Source organism: Pan troglodytes, chromosome 2, assembly GCF_028858775.2.
Source record: "Pan troglodytes isolate AG18354 chromosome 2, NHGRI_mPanTro3-v2.0_pri, whole genome shotgun sequence".
Taxonomy (NCBI): Eukaryota; Metazoa; Chordata; class Mammalia; order Primates; family Hominidae; genus Pan; species Pan troglodytes.
In genome coordinates, this window is record NC_086015.1 from 65,302,752 (window position 1) to 65,322,618 (window position 19,867).

At 38.4% G+C, this 19,867-nt stretch overlaps 1 long non-coding RNA gene across 1 annotated transcript in view; it reads right to left on the reverse strand.

The window, feature by feature from the left end:
- LOC129143630 (uncharacterized) overlaps positions 1–19,867 on the reverse strand; it is a 145,913-nt gene that overhangs the window by 22,437 nt on the left and 103,609 nt on the right. The window contains exons 4-5 of the long non-coding RNA XR_008547275.1: positions 11,768–11,891; positions 9,325–9,435 (exon numbers count right to left, since the gene is read on the reverse strand). This is a non-coding gene — a long non-coding RNA (uncharacterized LOC129143630). The remainder of the gene's footprint in view (positions 1–9,324; positions 9,436–11,767; positions 11,892–19,867) is intronic.

A 19,867-nucleotide genomic window follows, 5' to 3' on the forward strand; every position in this document is an offset into this window, starting at 1 on the left:
TTTTACATACCTCCTATGAGTAAAATCATGCATTATTTATCCTTCTGTGACTAGATTATTTCACTTAGCATAATGTCCTCCAAGGTTATCCATGTTATCACACATGGCAGGATTTCTTTCCTTTTGAAGGCTGAATAATATTCCACTATATGTATACCACATTTAAAAAAATCTATTTGTCTGTTGATGGACAGTTAGGTTGTTGCCATATTGTAGCTATTGTGAATAGTGCTGCAATGAACATCAAGTACTGATATATCTTTGAGATCCTGATTTCAACACCCAGAAGTGGGATTGCTGGATCATATGGTAATTTTATTTTTACATTTTTGAGGAAGTTTCATAGTGTTTTCCAGAGCAGCTACACCATTTTGCATTCCCACCAACAGTGTGCAAGGATTCCAATTTCTTCACATTCTCACCAATGCATGTCTTTCGGCTTTTTCATAATAACCATCCTAAGTGGTGTGAAGTGATATCTCATTGTGGTTTTGAGTTCCATTTTTCTGATGATTCATGGCATTGAACGTATTTTCACATAACTTTTGCAGGTCTTCTTTGGAGAAATATCTACTCAAGTCCTTTGGCCATTTTTAAATCTGTTTTTTGGGGGGTTTTTTGCTATTGAGTCATAGGGAAGAACCCATGCTTTTACCTATTACAAAATATTGCCTCAATATGCAGTTATTAACAAACAAATAAGTGCTAAGCGTTCAAAGATGGTTCCACGTAATATACTGTCCAAGCTACAAAGATCCAGAAGTTCCCAACCTCACTATGTCTTTTAATGTCCCAGTTTTCCTACCACTGGAGAAACAGCAACAATGACCTACCTTGTATTCCAGCACTCAGGTAAACACCCTTCCAGCAAACACCCTTCCAGCTAAACATTATTCCCTGTCCAGGCATACTCCCCAACATAATTATGAAGGCAGCATTCTTCCTGCTAGACCCAAATAACTCTGCCTTACTGATTTCCAAGGGGCTGGGATTGGAGACTCTCCCCAGGGAAGAGATATTACATCTACAGGAGCAATAGTTTGAAATAAACATGCACACACACATGCACACACATATGTGTATATATGTATATGCATATAGATATACACGTATCTGTACATATACTATATATAATGTTTTTATTTGGAGAAGTATAAATTACATATTATTCTATAATATAAACAACCATATTCATATATGGTTTATAAACCATATAAACTATATTCATATATGGTTTATAAACCATATATAAACCAAATTTGGTTTTTTATTCATATTTTACTATGTGAAATATAGTAAATCATCTTGGATAGTGGGGAGGTTAACAAGATTGATGATTTTCAAAGATGAGGGGAGTTAAGTTTTCATACTGGGAGCTAACTTATTTTATCTTCAGAACACCTCTCTGAGGGGAGCCCTTATTTTAGTTTGGGCTCCCAAACTAAGAATTCGGTTGCAAGTGTTAGGAAGTGTTCCCATGACTGGTGGTGGTGGGGAAGGAAGCAAGAAAGTACGCTGGGGAAGGGAAGGAAAGGAAGCCAAGAAAGGGTGCCTTACAAGCAAAGTCTTACCTAGGGAAACTGCTCAGTCCCTCAGGGAACTCTGGAGACAGTGTAGGCAGTGATTCTCAAAGTGTGGTCCCCAGACCAGCAGCATCAGCATTACCTGGGAATTTGCCAGAAGGGCAAATTCTCAGGTGCCTACCCCAGACTTAGTGAATGAGAAACTCTGGGGTGGAGCCCAGCACCCTGTATTTTAACAAGTCCCGCTAGGACTCTGATGCACATGAGAGTGTGCATGTAGCACACCTCCAAGTTGTCGTGATCAGGAAAGGGAGCCAGAGTATTTAACCCACACCTATCATTGGTTAAGTGCTAGTGGGAGAGAAAGTGCATCAGCAGCTGGCATTTATGACAATTTTAAGAGATCAACATGGTCTGGAGAGGCACTGACTGTGTCTGCTAGGGAACTCTTACTCTTTCTTTTCCAAAGAGGTCAGTGAGGCCAGTGTGACTTGCCCAAGGCCACACAGCTGATCATTGTCTGAATCAAAATTCAAATCTAGATCTGTCTGACTTCAGAACCAATCTTTTAACCAAAATACTACACTACTTCAAGATGGGCATTGGTGAAAAAAATTGTAACACCTACACTTCTACAACAGCTCAAGGCCCCTTCCTCTTGCCTTCTCTGGCTTATTTTGCTCAAGTAAACATTTTCACTGAATGAACCAATCACTTAGGTTTAAATATCAACGACATGTTTGCATAACAATCATTCTGTCAGTGACAAATCTATTTCCTTCATTTAGAGAGCTTCAACACCACTAACCTAAAAGATCAATTGAGGGCAGGATTATTTCCTTCTTAGAATTTTATGGGAATAGTGCATTCTACAGAGACTATCCATAATAGAAAAGCTTGCCTTCTAGTCCAGTCTGTAGTGGTATCTATTTATATTTTAATGAAAGGAAGTATACATAATAACGACTGTATAAATTTGTTTTGCAAGTAATCCAAAATAACTGCTTGGAAAGAATCATGATTAATGGAAAAATTTCTAAGTAATAGCCTTTCTTTTCATCAACGCAGCAACAACCAGCAAAACTTGGAGAATAGCTATTTCATAAGTGTGATGATTCAATGCAACTGATTTACAAACTGCTATGTAACATAGGGTAGTATACTGTTCCTCAATTTGGGTTTCATAGACCCCCCAAGACTTTATAGACTGTGCATTGCCTTTCATGAGTTGTACAAGTGTTTTATTATTGTCACTTAAATTATAATCTTAAAAAAAATTTAACGGTCATAACAAGAAAACTTCTGCTGATATTTTCTAGTTGAAAAAGAGTCTAATTATATTAAACTACATCATCACTGTTGTTTCTGCAATTAAAGTCTTCAGATGTATTTCAAGCAGTTCACCCAGTTTTTCCTGTACAAACAGCCCATATAATACTCAAGTTTGAGAACCATTATATAGTGAATTGGACCCTTGCTACTCAAAAGTATGGTCGCTGGATCAGCAACAGCAGCATCTCTCGGGAGATTATTAGAACAGTATAATCTCAGGCTCCATCTACACCCACTGAATCAGAATCTGCACTGGATTCCAGCACAAGAGGCTCTGAGACTGGATCCCAACGCCAACACTTACTGAATGTGTTATTTAACCTTTCTGAGTTTCAGGGTTCTCATCTGTAAATGAAGATGATAATGTAAATTCCTACCTCCTAGGTTTTCCATGGAGATTCAATTAAAGAATGCACATAAAAGATGTCAATCATATAGTGTAACACAAAGCACTCAATAAATATTACCTATTACAATATTTTCCTCAAAACAGCAAGAATAAAAATATCATATAGGTGGTTTTCTATTTTAGCCAATAAAATTATGCATCTTCAAAATGCTCATGGCTGACATTGCCTTTGACATTTGGGGAATATACGCTCGGATTTCCTACTAATATGTTAGTGAATGAAAGACTTAATATTGATTTGTTTAATGGCAATGTGTAACCTGATAGCTTATCAAATTCTCTGTGCAGAACAAGTAGATTTCCAGAAACAGCATTTAAGCTCCACTTGAGAGAAAAATATTTGTTTGCTGCAGAAATTAGGAGAGTCAATTGGAAACTCTCCTACTGATAGACTTGCATTCAGAAGAAGACTCAGTCCATACAATTCACATTTACATCTTTTCTTCAAAGCCCCTAAAATATTGACTCATATTTTAAAACACAACATTGAGCCCAATTCAAAGTGACTGAAATTAAGACACACAGACAGCCTCATCATGTCGTTATGGCAACTTCTCACAAAACTGTCCTTTTAGTCATTGAACAATTGCTAATTTTCTTGCTTTGCAAGGAAGCCCCAGTTGCTTCCTCAGAAGGCTCAGCCTGGTATCAAAAGAAATTGTATATGATGGAGATGGAAGCATTCACAACGGTCACTTTTGGGAAAATAACATTTTATTATTAGTCACACTTTGCATTTCAACTTGTTTTCCTCCTCAGCATGCCATTTGTGGTGTCTCTGATTTCTGTTAGTTTAGCAGACTGTCACAATAAAGAGACTGGTGGAAACTTTGCTTTCTTTCTAAATCGCAGGATGGTACAAAACTCCAAAATCATCAAAAACTGAGAGAGATTTTCAGATGGAAGCTCTCTCATCTCTGTGTCCTTCGAGTCTAACTAACATGTCTACTGGATGAACAGTAGAGAATCACTGAAGTCCTAACATGTATTTTAAAGTTATTTACATATTTTCCAAAGTGCATAAGAATTATTTTAGTATTTTACTTTTGCAGGACTAAACTGGAATAATTTATGAAACAAATCAGGTATTTGATGAGTGGTCATAACTAGAACCATGCTTGGAACTCAATGAAAGTGTTTAAAACAAAGATCTTTATTCATGAAACATTAACAATTCCGAGAAACTGTTCTAGATTAAAGGAAACTAAAAAGACACGGTAACTAAATAAAATGTGGTATCCTCAACTGAATTCTGGAGTGAATAAAAAAGCAGTCTAAGGATATTATTGGGACAATTGGAGAAATTTGAATATGAGCAGTATATTAGATAATGATCTTAAGGTTAGACGCTCAAATATAATCACTGTACTGTGATTATGCAGGGTAATTTCCTTGTTCTTAGAAGGTGATTGCTGAAATATTTGCTACAATGTCTGCAATTAATTTTCAAATGGTTTAAAACATACATATACATTCATACATACACATACACACACTATAAATAGATTAAAAAAGCAAATGTGGTAAATGTTAACAATTGACAAATCCAGGTGAAAAATATAAGATTGATCATCGTGCTATTCTTAGTAATAAAAAGTGGGGATGGGAAGTCTTTTTTGATTAAAGGATTCAAATCTGATGGGAGGGAAACGGAAAAAAATAAAGATTCGGGTAACAAGGAAATACGATAATCTGATAGTGTATGAAATTTTACAAAAATTCTTTTAGGATCAAAAGCATCCAAATAAGAGTCATCTCCATAGAGATAATATTTGACCCGAAATATATAAAGAGATTTTATTACACATAAGAAAATACCTTTAAAATAACAGAACTAGAGTGAAATTATCCGAGACAGCTACAGAAGTGCCAGAAATAGTCATGAAAGCAAGCAAGCAAGAAAGAGGACTAGATATCTTAGACCTGTCATCTCAGATGACAAGTCTATAGACAGATGACGGACAGAGCCCAGAACCTCAGCTTTCAACCACATGTGTAAGCATTGCAGCCATTGCATGGCCTCTTTCAAAATGTCTAAAACCACACAGTCACTGAACTCATCAACTCATAAGCTTTCAAAACAGCAGAAAAGATCCAATAAACTAGTATAGTTTCTCAAATTCATCTTAGTAATGGATATAAATCTGACAAATATTCCCTTTATTCAGGTCTATTTTTTTTGTAAACTGTTTTCATATTTTAAAAAACTGATCAATCTAATTCTTCTTTCAGTTACATCCTTCAAAAATCATTAACACACAGTATATGGACTAGTAAAGTGTGTGAGCTGTGAAGTCAGCTTGCCGGAGGTTGAAATTTACTAGCTATCCACTCTTAACCTTTTGGAGTCTCAGAGTCCTTATCTATAAAATGGGGCAAATAAACATCTTTTTTAGCTCACAGATTTCCTGTGCTGGTCAAATTAGGTATGCTTTTGAGATCGAGCCAGACAATATTATTTGTAACTCATTTCAATGTATCTATATCCATTTATTTCTTTAAAAAAAGAGATAGGAATATTTGAGAGCTACACACAGCACAATACCTTGCCTACAGTAAAAAGACTAGTAAAAATACTAACACATAATCATGTAGGGTTCCTGGGAACCCCATAGAGAGGAAGAAAGTATATAATAGACTTCGGTGTTTTCGAAACCTGAGTTTACATCTCTAATTTCTTCTCTTTAGCTGTATATTCTTTGAGATACTTGAGATCTTTCTGGTTCATGCCCTCATCTGGAAAATGGAAATAATAACATCTCTGCATGGAGATGACAAAGTGTGGGTACAATGCCTACCACACTGTAGCTACTCAAGAAATGGAAGTCACAATCATTCTCATGCCACCAGCCTACTGAGCAGGTAAGTTTGTCCAATAACGTAAATGTATGCAGGTAGGTACCAAATTTTAAAAATAATAACATTTCAGATAGCTTCAGACATAGTCCATAGCTATTGAAATGTTTACCACTTCTAGCAACTGACTTTGTAGACACATTGATTGCATTTTCCTTTTGTTTACTTTTTAACTGAGGTATAATACATGCAGTAAATGAGTTACTTTTTTTTTTTTTTGAGACAGAATCTCACACTGTCACCCAGGCTGGAGTGCAATGGCGCGATTTCGGTTCACTGCAACCTCCCGGGTTCAAGCGATTCTCCTGTCTTAGCCTCCCAAGTAGCTGGGATTACAGGCGCACATTGCCACGCCCAACTAATTTTCTGTATTTTAGTAGAGATGGGGTTTCACCATGTTGCCCAGGCTGGTCTCAAACTCCTGAGCTCGGGCAATCCACCTGCCTCAGCCTCCCAAGTGTTACATTTTTAAAGTGCACTAATCACAAGGCACAGCTTGATGAACCTGTATATGTACACATATGTACACTCCCATGTACCCACCACCTTGACTAAGATGTAAAGCATTTCCAGCATCTTCAGGCTGCTTGCAGTAAATACTCATCCCCGGAGGGAACCACTCTTCTGACCTCTGTCACTATAATTTCGTTTTGCCTATTCTTGAACTTTGAATAAATGCAATGATACTGTACACACTCTTTTCTTTCTCTCTCTCTCAGTGTGTGTGTGTGTGTGTGTGTGTGTGTGTTTGTGTATAGTATACAGTATGTTTTCTTTTGAAAACACATTAGAATTTCCAGTGTGAGCTGGGCACGGTGGCTCAAGCCTGTAATCCCAGTGTATTGGGAGGCAGAAGTGGGAGGATTGCTTGAGGCCAGGAGTTCAAGACCAGCCTAGGCAATAGAGTGAAACCTCCATCTCTACAAAAAACAAACAAACAAACAAGCAGAAAAAACCCCAGTGTGTTTCTGATGAGGCAGATTCCTGGACTCTTCCAGGAATCTTTTTATTACTAATATTTTGTTGTTATTGGAAGTCCTTTGTCTTGCTTTTACATTCATTTGTTGTTTGTTTCAGATCAATGTTCTGGTGATGTTCTGCATCCAGACCATCTTTCAAGAACTGAATGGTTACTACCCTGTGTCTTCTACGGAAAGAAAGAACATGGGTGTGGGCATTCAAGTATAGCCTCTAAAAAAAGAACACACAAGTGGTTGCTGGGTGCTGTTATATAATCACACACATACAAGGCTTAAATCATGAATATTTCCTTTTTGAAGGGGAAAAAAAGCAAAAATCCAATTGTGTAGAGTTTTAGGACAAGAATATTATATGAAGAAAATATAGCTCCAAGAGATAGTGGCTGAAAGGGCAGAATTAGAGAAGCAGAAGAAGCAAGAAGTTACCGCAAAGGCTTCCAAAAATAAAATAGGATGATACGCCCAAGAAAACAAAGGCTACTTTTGCTAAGTCAGGGGTGAGAGAAAATAATGAAAGATGCAAAGAAGAATGACTATGGAGCTACTATTTTGTCTCAGCCTTTAGCACAAAGAACGAAGGAAGCAGGAGCTCAGTAAGATAAATATTAATGAGTCTCTGGGAATATCAAGAAACAGAATTAATAATAGGCAGGTAAAAGAATACTTATACAATTTAAATATTTATAAATCAGTACAGCTGGGTGAGATTCATTTGAACAAATTCAAAGAACCAGCTAAGGCAGGACATACCTGCAATACTAGTGTTTGTCGTAGAGACTTATGTACCAGGGAAATTTAAGCAGGCTGATTTAGTGTTGGAGCTAAAGCAGCCAAAAGCAGACACGGGAAAAGGTGGGCTAGTTAGCGCATCTAAACGACCAGTCAAAACTCTAAATGAAATCATAAATCAGTCCATGAGCATCTTCAGAAAAATAACATAGTAAGTCATAGCCAAAGACGTTCATAAAAAACAGAGCCTGTCAAAGCAACTTAATCCATTTTTTGGAAATGCTAAGAAATTTGGATTATAGACATAGTTTACAGAGGCCCTGCAGATGCCACCAGACAACTCAATTTGAACCCATCTTGGTGACGGAATGGCTGTTACTCTCACTGTTTCCAACAGAGAAGGGCAATTTCACCTGCACATTTAATACACAGGGATAGGGTTCTCTGTTCATTCCCCATCATAGCCCAGGACAGAGTTAATTTAGTTATTAGCTAAATAGAGTCAGTGCCCAGAAGTATCCAAATGAGAATGAAATATATTGATAATTCTGTTATCCAAATGAGAATGAAAGATAATGATAATTCTGGAGCAAACTGGACTAGCATCTTTCAGAAAAAACAATATATATATGTGTATGTGTATGTCTGCAATTATCAGGATAATTCAAGGAAAACAAATACTATTGCTCGAATTGATCATATAATTATGAAAAATATAAGAAGATGTGAAAACAAAGGCCCTCTTATAAAATACAAAGACCTGACCGTGTCACCAGGCTCTGCTGAAACTGTTCAATGACTTCCCAGGGTTCTTAGGCCAGAACCCTCAGCCTCCTCTCAAGGCCTGCCTAGTCTGTCTGTGCTCTTCTCTGCAGCATCACTGGCACCACACCCCTCCTTGCCCTGGGCAAGCCAGCTCCTCTGCCCTTCTTTCAGCTCTTGCAAGACTTCCTCTTGTTTTTGCCACTGAGCCTTTGCACATGCTGCCCTTGCTTTTACTTACCCTAGCTACTCATTCTATAGTTTTCTACTCAAATCCCACTTTTATTTTCATAGTATTTGGCTCTAATAAAACCAATTTTCTTCCCAGAAGCACTTATTTTAGAATGTAATTTTATACTCATTTAAAAAAAAAATTAGTGTAGTCCTCCTCCACTAGATTGCAAGCTCCACCAGAAAAGGGACTGAGTATGAGTACTTCACAATTGTATCTCCAGGATGTAGCACAGTCCCTAGGTACAGTAAATATTTGTAATCAGATAAAAAAAAAAACTAGGAGTATATATATATATACACACATACACAGTTGGGCTCCCTTCATAAAAGGTTAGATGGAAAGGACATCTCTCTATCCAGAATAATATTTTCTTCAGTTTTCCTTTCAACTACAATAATAGGAAAAAAAATTTAATGAGGGTCCTGTTGACAGAGGTGTAAAAACATGAGGCAGCTAAAACTTGAATTGTTGAATTCTACATTTGCACATTACATTTACCTGTGATGTGTTCCAAAATTTCATTTCATGGTGATAATGAATCTGTGGGAAATTAGCATTCTATCACTCTTCACATGGGAGTGTTAGTGAAGGTTTTCCAAGCCGTGTATCCTGCATAAAATGAAACATTTTTCAGGTAACCAAGTTTGTAGCACACTCTTTCTATCTCAACAGTGTTCATCTTTACACCTCAGAAGGACCTAAGCCTAGAATTAGAGACAGCCATGAAGTTAGAGAATATTATCTTATTCTAAGGTCAATCACTGACAGGGAATTTTCTCCCATGATGCTTGGATGTTTATATTTTTAATAGGAATTTGTAAGTTAATAAGTAACCAGCCCCCCTGCAAGCAAGGTTTTGACATATCCAAGGTCACACCAAAATTTGTGACCCACCTAGGACCAAAACTCAGACTTCTAGTTTCAGTCCACTGATCTTTTGTTAGTTCATTCATTCAACAAATAAAACCTGAATGGCCCCCATGAATCTGGCACTGTGTTGGTCACTGCGGAAACAAAGATGGAGACACTGCCCTTGTCCTTGTGGAATTTATTAGTTGATGAAGGAGACCAAGGAAGAATGAATAAATACAATACAACTGTGGCGAATGCTATTTGAGGCCACCACTCTTGGTGCCCAACGCTGCATTTCCTCTGCTTGCCTCTGATTTCAGCTGCAGCTGTGGTGGACAGCTCCTGTGCCTGCTGACAGCTTCCCTCCTGCCCAGAGATTGCCCTTGCGGGAGTTTGCTCAGACTCTGGCCGAGCAGCACAAAAGAGTGGTGTGACCATCCCTAGAGCAACCTTCAATCAGAAGGGGACGTGAGTAGGTAGATAAATATTCCATCCTTCCATCATTCAGAAGAACCATCCAAGAGGCATTCTACATGGTTCCTGAGAGGATCCCCTCACGATTGAGCCCCAGTGTCCACAAAAAGAACCAGCTCACTAATGTACCTTTAGAGGCTTTTTCTCCTTCCCAGTCTCTCTCTTCCCCACTTCCTCACTCCTGCTTCCTAAAATCACCTCTGCCCAAAGAAACTTCCTGCTCCTAAACCCTGTGTCAGGTTCTGCTTGTAGAGGAAGTCACACCAATACACAATATCAGTAAATGAATTAATGCAGAGAAGGCACTGGAGCCACAGTTGCAAACTGGAGTCTCTTTTGTTGGCTATCTACAGGGTCATTGTCTATAGTGCAATGGTTGTTTTTGTTTTACCTACTTGAAGATCACGTTGTTAAATGTTGGGTGTGGGAATGCAGGAGTGGAGTTTCCAGGTTAGAGCTGAATTGCTTCTCTAAAGAAATATAAATATATGTGTGGGAAGAAGGAAAACATTCAGGAGCAGAAAAAGCCAAGCTGGCACACCTAAGAGAAGAAATGGTGGGCAGGAGAGAGGGTGGAAAAGATCTGAGTGTTGGGGATCTGAGTCGAAAAGATCTGAGTGTTCCTTTTGCAAAATGGAATGCTGGGGAGGTGTGATCTAAAATCCCCTGAGCTTTCCCCAGGCTTACACTAGGCCCTGTGTACCTTGAAGCTCTTGGGACCATACACAAAGGAGATGGCTTCAGAGTCAGTTCTGTGACTTCAATCTGAGCGTCTACTCCTGGGAACTGCTGCTGCTCACAAAGATTCCCACCAAACAAAGGACAGTGAGTGAGAAGCCGAACAGCAAAGATGTAATAAAATGTCTAGCTAGGGTTAGCATTCCTTAGGCTTTTCTATGAAAACCAGTACTTATTTACAAGTCATGCCTTACAGGGCAGGAATACAGATTCATAATGAGGAAAATATTCTCAATCATCATAAATCAGATCCAGTCACTCTCCTGTGATGCTTCCCACCGTATTGGGATGATGTTTGGGTTACAGCCCCAGCCCCCAGCCTAGTGCCTGCCATGCAGTGGCACACAGTACATACTTATTAAAGAAAACCAGGAAGAAAGAAAAGAAGGGAGGGAATTAGATAGCTGGCTATTCAATCAATGAGTCATTAATCAAAAGATTTTAACAATGATGTAAATTCAAGATCAGTGCACTGAACCCAGTACATTAAATCTTCATGAGGATGAAAACAATAACATAAATCAGAATCTTCCTAGATCCTTTGGGTTAGAGATGGTTATAAAGGACTGGGGAGTGGGTGGAGAGAACACTATGTTGCCATGGAGGAAGTGGGAAAAGGTTTTCTTTTTTTTCCTTTCATTAGAAAACATCAGTGGGTAAGAGGATGCTCTCTTATTAGTAATGAGATATGGGCTTCCTTCCAGAAAGTGACAGAGATTTTTCCAGCAAATCCATAGCCTTTGATGTGAGCACTACTGAGAAAATATCTTCAGCTGTACAAGCATGGAAGAGAAATTTGAAGAAGGCATTTCATGTTCTCCTCTGCTGTATCTTTGATGTACACAAAGGATTTAGTCCTAGAAGACGAAGACCTTACCCGTTTTCTTTCCCCTTGAGGAGAGCTTTGTTCCACATTTCCCTGTTGGGCCATGATCCTGGTGAGTAGGTGGCACATTAATTATTGGATGTTTTCATTATCCAAGTATTTGTTATCCAAGTCCCTGTAGACAACAGGTTACAAAGAAAAGCAAAAGTCATCATAACAGCAAAATATTTACCAATGAACTTACCACTTACAATATTACCCCTGACTTTAAAATTCCTTGCCAATTACAAATTATAATTACAAATTACCTATATTACACTACAAATCTAAAGCAAATCAACTGCTAAGACACGTGCAAATCTTTTAAAGGATACAGAGTTTCATAAAGCCAATCGAAGTGATCTGGGAGAAATGCTCTAAATACAAGCAAAGCTTTTGACAAATGACAGTACTGCCTAGTTAAACTGGTTAATAGCTGAAAAAGAAAAAAAAACTCATAAAGGGGATGACATAATAGCACTTAGCAAGAAAATGATGTGTATACTGAAGGAAGAAACACGGGAAAATTGACCAATACTGATTTTTTTCTCAAAATGACCTTTATTATGAACTTGCTGCTAAACTTAAACATTAAGTGAAAGATGCCATTATCATACTACCATAAAATTTGTGTTGAAAGATTATACCTCCCAAACTCCTATTCATTCTTCATCTTCAACATTAGTTAATAATTGTAATTATAACCTATATAATTATTGATAATATTAAAATAGGGGTTAAAAACTAATTTAGTTTAATTTTTTAAGCTGAGTTCTAATCAAGTATTTTGTCCCACTATTTACTTGAACAAGTGGCCCCTGTATTAAATGGCTTCACTCTCAGTGACCTTTGCATAAAGAAGACTTCTACTCCTGAATCCATCTATTTCTCCCACCAGCTCTGTCACTGCCGTAATTCAGACCACCATCCTTACTCACTTAGATTACTACTACAAGGGCTCCTATTGCCTCTGTCTCCTCATTCACCTTCTCCAGTTCTTCCCACCATAGCCAGATGGGATCTTCTCAAATGCCAAAATAGCAATGTCACTCTCTACTTGCAATCCTTTCATGAGGTCCATCTTCCTTCATTGTGTGTACTTCTTAGCACACCTTACAAAGTCCTTCATGACTGAACCCCTTTCTATGTTCAGCTTGTTCTCTCTCCAACATCCTCAGGCCCAGCTCCTATACAGCTGTCCTCTTCATTCCAGTTTCTCATCATTCCCCAGTGCACTATTGTCTCACAGCTCTGGCTGTTGCACCAGCCTAATGCCTGCTCAGCTTTCAGTTCTCAACTTAGGAAACTTCATCCAGGAAGCTTTCCCAGATTCCCTAAGTTAGGTGTCCCTCCTTAATTGTCCCATAGCATCCTGTACAACTGACTATACCGAAGCACTTAATATTATATTTATGGTTAGGGGTGAAGGCAAGGACCAAGTCTGACATGTCAAGAGTCTCCAGCACCTTGCTTAGCCCCTGGCCCAGAGCAGATGGTCTAGTAAGTGCCTAATCAAGAAATAAGTGGATGGATGGATGCAACACCAAGAAACCAAAGAAAAATAAATATTATATCACAAAAGGAATGAAACCAAGCAATTAAGCTGAGGCATCTTGAAGTCTTGTGGGTAAGAAATAAGAAAGACATCAATCAAAACTGTTCACAGCGATAATTTCTGGGGAGTAAAATTGAGGGAGTGAAAGAAAGGAATTTCATTTTTTTACTTTATACACCTAACAAGTGTTAGACATTTCCATAAGTATGAATTACCATTATAATAATTTTTTTTTTTTGAGACGGAGTTTCACTCTTGTTGCCCAGGCTGGAGGGCAATGGCGTGATCTCGGCTCACCACAACCTCCGCCTCCTGGGTTCAAGCAATTCTTCTGCCTCAGCCTCCCGAGTAGCTGGGATTACAGGCATGCGCCACCATGCCCGGCTAATTTTGTATTTTTAGTAGAGACAGGGTTTCTCCATGTTGGTCAGGCTGGTCTCAAACTCGTGACCTCAGGTGATCCACTCACCTCAGCCTCCCAAAGTGTTGGGATTACAGGCATGAGCCACCGCACCCGGCCAAGATTTTTCTGGAAGTATTACTTTCAATAGCAAAAACAGCAATTACTTTTGCACCAACCTCACGTCATGCCTTTGAGTGCAGGGTTTCTGGTGCATGCCTTTCAACCAATACTCAGTCAAGGAGCAGAGAAACGTTCTAAATGCTTGTCCTGCCATGGCCCCCGCCATCGTGGCTCCTGCTCTGCTCTCCCACTGCCGCTGCAAGGAGATATCAACTGTGATTTTAAATTAGAGGTGATTCCTGACACCTTCTCCCATCTCTTAATTTGAAAGTTTCTATTTTCAATTTTTTTTTCCTAAAATGCCTGCAAATAGAGAAACTTAAAAATAAAAGCCATCAAAGAAATAAAATGTTCTGGCATTTTAGCTTACTTGTTAGGTTATGTTTATATCTCAAGGATTTTTGCCTGTCTTGGAATTTTAGAATGTCCTTAGTAATAACATATCCTGAGAATTTGATGTATTTTCTTCAGGAGAGTGAGACTGATTTCGGGGGAAGGATGGGGTACATGTGGAGGGAAGGGAATTTTCACTTTTTACTGTGTACCCTTCTGTACTGATCCAAAAAGTTTACAAGAAAAGCTCATATTACTTTTACAATAAAACAAAAGCTAATTAAAAATGCAAAAGCAAATATTGGCAAGCATTTCATGAGGCTTTTAAAAAATACATTAACACTCCTGGCAACTCCGCAAGGTAGATATTCTCTTCATTTTTAAAGATGAAGAAACTGAGACTCCGAGAAGTTCTAGGACTTGTCCAAGGTCATAAAGTTAATAAGCAGCCAACTGAGGACCGAAACACAAATCTTATTTGAAGGCTAAGGTATAGCTCCTTTAAAATGTAATACACAGTATTTTGTTTTATTAAACAAGCTGATAGCGGTTTGCTTGGAAGATAAGTGTGTTACTTTAGGAATACAGAGAGATTTATTTTCTTAGTTTAGGGCAGTAATAAAGCTTAGGGATACAAAATAAATGCCTTTCTGGAATAAGGTATCCAAACAGGAATTATATTAGCTGCCAAATTGAAAACAAATTTCCTTCTAACACTATTATTAGTATCTTAAGCATGATCATATTTCCTAAATATTATCTCTCATCTTTGGCAACAATAAAGCCTTAGACATAGAGCCTTGCATAGAGAAAACAATCAATATTTATTTTAAATTTGTTAAAGCATGAATATGTCTATACTTAAATGCGTGTGTGTGTGTGTGTGTTTTCATGTGACTATGTATTTGTACATTCTAGAAAAATATACATCCAAATTTTAACTGTTGTTGTACTCAAATGATGAGATTAGAAGAAATTTTATTGCTGTGGAATTTTGTAGACTTTTTCAATTCTCCTTCTTATTTTATTTTATTTTTTTTTTCTGAGACGGAGTATCGCTCTGTCACCCAGGCTGGAGTACAGTGGCACGATCTCAGCTCACTGCAACCTCCACCTCTCAGGTTCAAGTGATTGTCCTGCTTCAGCCTCCCGAGTAGCTGGGACTACAGGTGCATGCCACCACACCCAGCTAATTTTTGTATTTTTAGTAGAGATGGGGTTTTGCCATGTTGGCCAGGCTGGTCTCGAACTCCTGACCTCAGGTGATCCACCTGCCTCAGCCTCCCAAAGTGCTGGGATTACAGGCGTGAGCCACCACGCCTGGCCGACTTTTTCAATTCTCTAAAATGGATATTTGTTACTTTTATAAGCAGAAGGAAAAGAGTGGGAATTGTGCTACAAGATAAGGAAACATTATAAAACCATAGTAGTCGTGTGTATTGGTTTAAGGACAGACAAACTGACCAATGGAACAGAATGGAGAACCCAGAAATACATATGAATATTTGATACATGACAGGTAATAGCAGCAGTGTGTGCTGGGGCAGGGTTAGGTGGAGGACAGGGAGAGGAAATTCAATAGATGATCTGGCAAAAACAGCCTTCCATCATAGAAAAATATTACATAGAAAAATATTATATTGGACCCCTACCTCAAATCATATTCAAAAGTCAATTGTAGATATATAAAGGACTTAAGTGTCACAAACAAAACTTTAAATTTAAACTTTCAAAAGAAATTAAAGGAGATTGAGAGAAATTTGTTAAACAAGATACAAAGAGTGCTAATCGTTAAAGAGGAGATTGATAAGTCAACGCAATTAAAACCAAGAACTTATGCTAAGAATACTTTAAAGAAAGTAAAAAAAAAAACCAAGTCACATGCAGGAAGAAGATATTTGCAATTATATAACAACCTACAGATTAGTATACAAAATATAAGGACTCCTACAAACCGACAAGATAAAGTAAACAATTCGATAGGAAATTGGGTAAAAGACATGAACAGACATCTCACAGAAAAGGAGACACATGTGGCCAATTAATATAAAAAGAGATTATCCACCTTGTTAGTAATCAGAGAAATACACATCAAGCCAAAATGCTATTTTGTATCCATGAGCTTAGTAAAAATAAGAACCAAATGTAGGATAGGATGTGGCTCAATGAGTAGGCTTATATGTTCTGGCGGGAGGATAAATTATTACAGTCACTTTGGAAAATAATTTTGCATTGCTGGTAAAGTTGAACATTCACATACCTTCTACTCAGCAGTTTTACTCCTGAGTGTATTCCCAAGAGAAAATCTTGTTCACGTGCCCATGAAGACAATGTTCAAGAAGGTCTATGCAGTACTCCCCATAATAGCAAAAAACTGGAAACAACTGAAATGCTGACTGACAAGAAAATAAATCAAATTGCCTAAGATAGTGCCTGGTACACAATAAACACTCAGCAAATGGTAGCTGCTATGGTTTGAATATTCATTCCCTCTAAAACTCATGTTGAAATTTAACCCCCAGTGTGGCAGTATTGAGAGATTAATGGATTAATGGGTTATCATGGGAGTGGGACTGGTGCTTTGCAAGAAGAGGAAGAGAGACCTGAGCAAGCACACTCAGCCCCTCACCATGTAATGCCTTGAGCTACCTTTGGACTTTTCATAGAGTCCCTACTAGATGGGGCCCCTTGATCTTGCACTTCACAGCCTCCATAACTGTAAAACATAAATGTCTTCTTCATAAATTACCTAGTTTCTGATATTCTGTTATAAGAAACAGAAAATGAACTAAGAGAGTAGACATTATCATTAGTCCTGAGCATCAATTTCTTCATGTATAATACAGAAACAACATATTTTACAGAAATGTGTAAAGAATTAAGTGAGAAATATATGCAAGCCCTTGGCACATAAGAGATGTTTGATAAGTGTTACTGGTTCCTTACACACCTGAGTGAGGGCTGGGAGTGAGCCACTGGGCTGGCTCACTGGAGCCACATACACAATGGAAAAGTGTATATAATGCAATGTTGCTGGTCAAGGCCCACCCTTGGCAGGTTTCCAAGGCTACTTGTTTTGTTTTGAGTTAACATTTTAATGCTCACTCTATGCCAGGAAAGCACCTTCTGAAGTGGTGATACTATTATTTCCATTTTATGCATATGGAAACTGAGCCCTTGAGATTTGAGATGACCGCAGGTCACCTACCTCCTAAGGAGTAGGTCTGGGTTTGAGCTCAAGTTGTCTGTTCCAGGGCCCCCTCTCAAAACCACCACCCTCTTCTAAGCAAAGTAACTCAGGAATGGAAATCCAAATATTGGATGTTCTCACTTATAAGTGGGAGTTAACCTGTGAGGAGGCAAAAGCATAAGAATGATATGATGGACTTTGGGGACTTGGTTGGGGGGAAGATTGGGAGGGGGTGGGGAATAAAATACTACATATTGGATACAGTGTACACTGCTTGGGTGACAGGTACACTAAAACCTCAGAAATCATCACTAAAGAACTTATCCATGTAACGAAAAACCACCTGTCCCCTAAAAACTATTGAAATTAAAATAATAATAATAAAACGACTGCCCTTTGCTGCTTTCCTAATGCCACCAGAGCCTACTGCCATCAGGGCTAAACATCAACTCTAACAGAAAGTTCGACAAAATCTCAACTGGCAGAAATTCCAGGATCCTCCTTATGTTCCCTAACCCCAACTAAGGGGTGTGTGTGTGTGTGTGTGTGTGTGTGCGCGTGTTGGGGAGGGGGACCCAGTCTTGATGGCCAATGGCAGACCTTGGAGCAAATGTCAGCTCTGAGGAGCAGAAGCTGCAAATGGTTAACAGCATTATTCCCCGAAGGGCACCAAAAAGTCAAGTAAGCAATTCTTGACCTTTCAGAAGCGATTATCAGGAAAACATAAAGAAACAATTCTGCGGGCTTAATGAAGGAATGCTGTGAAAAGTGTAATGGGCTATTTGTGCACATCTCAAAAGCATCATATAATTTGGCACAATTGGCAGTCTATTCTCCAGCATGGCCAAGCAGGGTGTTGCTATTTAGGCCCAAAGGGCTTTGGCAAAGCCAGGTCCCCACCTCTATCCCTTCTCTAAAACCCAGGGTGTCTATGATTTAATTTCCAAGGCTTTAACATTACTTGCTGAAATGAGATGTGGCACAGGCTTACCCATTTTCCCCAAATGCAAAAATATGTTTTTGCTTCAAAATATGAGCCCTATTTTCATTCAGTTTGGGTTTTTTTTTTTCCTGCTACAATTACAGAGGTTTTTTGTTTTTTTTTTTCAATTACATTTTCAGGCAAATTGTTCATTAGGTTGACTCAGCTCTTCACAATTTTGGCAGACGCTGGTGGAAGAGTGAGGTGGTAGGGTACTTCATTATTTTTAAAAATGATTATTGGCCATACTCAGCTCCCATATTTCATTCCCAACTACATAAGGGCATTTAGTATGCAGACTCTGTGCATAAGCTCATCAGCTGCTACATTACCACAATGGCTCTTCTGGAGCCATAATAGTCTACTATGGAAATGATCCGTGGATTATTTAAGTTTATAAGGTCTAATACACTTACAAACAAAGAGGGTTTTTTTCACCATTTTTCCATTATTTGTTCCTCATTAGTCTCCCCACCGTCACCACCACCACTTTTTTTCTGCTTTTTAATACACATGCGAAAATAACCCAGAAAGAAACAGTCCCAAGTATGTTTAACTAAAGCTAAGAGAAAGCTGAGAAAATGATTCCACCAAAGCAATGATTTCCAGTTAATCCTGGGCTTCAGTCTATGTTTTTCTCCTGCAGATTTTCTGTTCACTGTCCATACTGGCTTCCAAATAAATAAATACATGTATGGCTTTGGGGACCACGGTTTTCTAGCTTTTTGTGGTATTCCCACAATTTCCAGGACAGTTGTATGACTTCTCTATAGTGTTGCTGTGTTTGCCATAAATTATTTGAGTCTATCTCAGGTTCTTGACCATTCTAAAATGGAGTGATAAAAATAGAAAGCAAAACTGGTGATCGCGTATTTGGAAAATACAAGCATTTTTAATTAACTTACTTAAAAGATAGAAAACTTTGTCTCAGGCTGACAGAGATCACTAGGCAGAGAGCAAACTGAAATATCTCCAGTGGGCCAAGCAATGCTGGGATTACAGCCCACATTTGCTAGAGCCATAAACAAAAGCAGCAGCGAGGTGAATTTAATGATAACAAAAACATGCCCTGGACAACCGTCACTGCTCATATTTGATTTAGATAATTCTTTGCTAGCAGTACAGCTTTGCCCTTCACTTCTGACACCAGAGAATAGATTGTTTTCTTAGAAATGGAATATTCAAGTGAAAGGTATTTTTAGACATCTGTAGAAAAGCATCCACTGGGAAAAGAGGACTGACCACAAGCATTTATCATCTCTCCCTGTCAAGACCCAATAAATGGTAGTAAGAGAACAAACACATAACAAAGACAAGCACAGATAGAGGACCATCAATGAATACCATCACCCAATTTCTAATAAATGCGTAGAGAGTGGAAGCCAGTTGGTGGATGAAAGAGAGGGAGTAAGGAAGTGGGTGGTGATTACAAAGACAGAAGGAGACAATTGCTAGGAAAGCCCTAGAGAAGCTATAGAGTCAGGATGGGCACAGTCAGTAAAGGGTAGCAATAAAAAAGAGGCTAATTG